Source organism: Pygoscelis adeliae, unplaced genomic scaffold, assembly GCF_000699105.1.
Source record: "Pygoscelis adeliae isolate BGI_AS28 unplaced genomic scaffold, ASM69910v1 Scaffold353, whole genome shotgun sequence".
Lineage (NCBI taxonomy): Eukaryota > Metazoa > Chordata > Aves > Sphenisciformes > Spheniscidae > Pygoscelis > Pygoscelis adeliae.
In genome coordinates, this window is record NW_008824445.1 from 434,857 (window position 1) to 438,186 (window position 3,330).

Sequence of the window (3,330 nt, forward strand, 5' to 3'; positions counted from 1 at the left end):
AGTGTGGGCTCCCCCACCCGGGACCGGGACCGGGACCGGGACCGGCGTGAGCAGGCACAAACCCGCTGGGCCTGGCAGAGGTGAAGCCTGCAGGCGGGTTGGTGCCAGGCCCTCCCTGCCACCGTGGCCTGTAGAGCAAGGCACAGGGAAAACATGTCGGTGCCCAGCCGCCACGATGATGCCGGAGGGATGCAATGAGGCTGGAGCAGGCTGAAGGGCAGAGACCGTGCCAGGGCAGGGAGGCTGCAGGAGATTCCTGCCCGGGGACGGAGATCAGGCGGCCCGGGGAGGGGAGAGGTGAAGTGAGGGACAAAAAAGGCCTGATGGACAAAGAGATCTGAGTCCTGCAGAGTCTGTCTGCTGGAGATACAAACAGCGAATATATATATATATGCAGACATAAAGTGGAGTATGCATCTGAGATATAATGGAGTTTATAACGCAGGACTAAGGCCTTGCCACTGAGGCAAAATCAATCGTAAATAGAAATAATAGTAATGCCTATTTCTTACCCTGTTCTCGCTTACAGAGCACCTTCTGGTAGATCTCTGCTGCACTCAGTTGCCTCCTGTGCCATCCTAGTCAAACTACAGCAAGTCAAGGGCATAGCTGAGAACAAAACGGGGCTTTGTTTGCAAGATTCGTGAGATGCCATTCGGTTCAACCCGCCTACAAAATCCTGCGTTTGCCGACACCCGCGGAAAACCGCTGCCTACCAAACGGACACAGATAACACCCAGGGCTGCACAGCAGTAGGAAGGGAGCAGAGGCCCAGCAACAGCTTTGTGATTGGTTTGCGGGAAACCGGCCTGCCTTTGCCTGACACACGGAGCTTTTACAGGAGGGGAATGCTCTGGGGAGCTTCTCGGCCTCTGCTGACTTGCGTTTGTATTAAAACTCAGCATTGCAATAGTGGTAATAACCTCAAATTATTAACAATTATAAGAAACGCCCGGGTTGTTTAGCTGGGGAAAAAAAATCCACGAAAGTATTTTGGTTTCTTCTTGATTTAGAATCGTGCTCAGTGGCTTATGTTGTGTGCATTTGGAGTTGTATAAACATAAAAGATTGGAATAGCCTTTCAGATTTAGGTCTTTCCTCATCTGAAAGTGAATACTAATGCTAAGTTCATTCTTTTAGTTACAGAGCGAGCACTCGGGACTGGTCTGAAAATACTCTAAAAGGCACATGGCAACATATGTCATGACAAGATGGAGTTTTGTAACGGGAGGAAATGAAGATGATACAGTGCCGTTCTTCATCTAATTAGGGTAGGCAGCCAACCACTGAGCATCCGAGTGAGTTTGTACCCGATGTCTGAATCAAATGGTGGACCAGCACACCCCTAAAGGTTCAGATCTGTGTTATACTCAGGTTGCAAGGCAGATGTTAGGCCCTAATGCAACAGAGTCCTTAAACACGTCTGGCTGGTTTGCAGGAGAAAAGAGTGCTTTCCCGAGCTGGGAGGGACTTTCTGTGAACAAAGCCACTCCGTGTTTCTCTGACACTGTCTGTACGGGTACCCCTTGCTACGATTTCAAGGCAAGCTTGGTGAATAGTAGGATGTTGGTCCTAACAGACTGCTGTCCCTAATGCGGGCTCGTTACCCGGTGCGCAACGCCAATTTCCACACCGAGGGGAGGTATTTCCATTTCTTTTATCCTAGTTTGCGCAAAGTAGGGAGCTAGGTGGTAGCCCACAGAAGACTAGCTCTCTGATTATCAAAACTTCACACTATTTATACTCTATTACCTATTGGTTAAATGATTCTCTCGCTTCTTATGCTAATTAGTCTGCACGCTCAGTCTTTCTCTTTTGGGTCGGAGGGTTTCTTGAGTTGGTGGGCTGTGAGTCGGTGGTCGTGATCTCCCCTTGTCAGAATTAACTCTCCTTCACCTTTAGTTTCACGCTTCAGCTGTTGCAGCCAAATTCCCGTGGTTTCGCTGATAAAACAAGTTGTCTCCTAACAGCCTGGTTTATACCAGCCAGGATGCCCTGTTTGTCCAGGATGTTTCTGATTTATCTCCCTTGGGATTAGATGCCATGCCAAGTATTTACTTCGAACCTCCCCAACCTTGAATAGTTAACAAAGCGCTGGACAAAATAATTGCAACGTTAATCAATGACAGCCTTCTGCAAACTTCCATCAAGACCATGACCTATTATACTGACAAATACTGATTTCCTGTGCCAAAAGGTCTGTTACTTCGTGCCTGTTACTACAAACTCTCTGGGGCAGGAACCGTCTCTTTCTTGTATTCATGTGCAGGGTGTGTTCCAGCAGTACAGCTGCCCAGAGAGATCCTGTCCAGGGAGCTGTTTACAACGGGGATCTTCACACTTACCGGTGCTGTAGCCAAACGTTTGGCTCACAGTAACAACTAGAAGTAATGCGGGTAAATAGGACGTGGAGCATTTTAACCGCTGTGGCAGGAAATGTCATTTTACCGCTGTCCCTAGTCAGCTCTCCCCACCAGAGAGAGTTGGATACGCCGTTGATAGCTGAACAGTGCAGATAAAGCAGCTGGTAACTGAACTGCGTAGATAAAAGCTGCTTCAAGCTCTACGTGGGCTTTGGTCTCTCTGTGCCATACCTTTCAGCCCTCCCGGCTCTGAAGAGTTTACCGGGCGAGACAGAACCGTGTGAGCCGGGGCCAACCCGAGGAGATCAAAGCGGGGAGCTTGTTTCCCAAGAGCTCCTCCCAACCTGCTCCGAGCGAAGCCTGGTCACGCTGCCAAGGGGCTGCTCGCAAGGCTCCAGCTGGAGCGGGACAGCAGGGGTGAGCGGACGCCGCAGGGCCAGCTCAGAGCCAAAGAACAGCTGCTGCAGTATCGCGGCCAGTGGGTGCAGCCACCTGCGGTGCCCCGGTTTTTGTGCCTTCCCCTTTGCCTCTGGCTCTGGGACTGTGGTGCAGAGCCCCTGAGCCAGCTCTGTGCCGACTGCCGGTTTGCAGGTAGCCAGCTCTGCTAGGCTCTGGGGTGGAGAGGTGTCAGGCAGGGTTAGCAGGCCAGCATCCCCCTGCATTTCAGGGTTTGGTGCTTCCTTCCCCCTTTTGGGCTGTTCTGCGTCTGCAGGGCCTTAGTGTGGCAATGAAATACCCAGAGGGACGTGAGAATCGTGTGTGTTTGCATAGTCCTGAGGAGAACCAAGTGACAAAAAAAAAAAAAGCCATTTTGTGCCCCTGGGAAACCGCCACCGTGGGCCTTTCCGGGCAGCGCGTTCACGGTGCAGTTTTGCTGTAGTTTAATCCTGGATAAAATCCATCATGAGAAGGGGGGGAAAAAAAAGCGAGACGGGCTCGCCTGGAGATGCCGGGGATTGAACCCGGG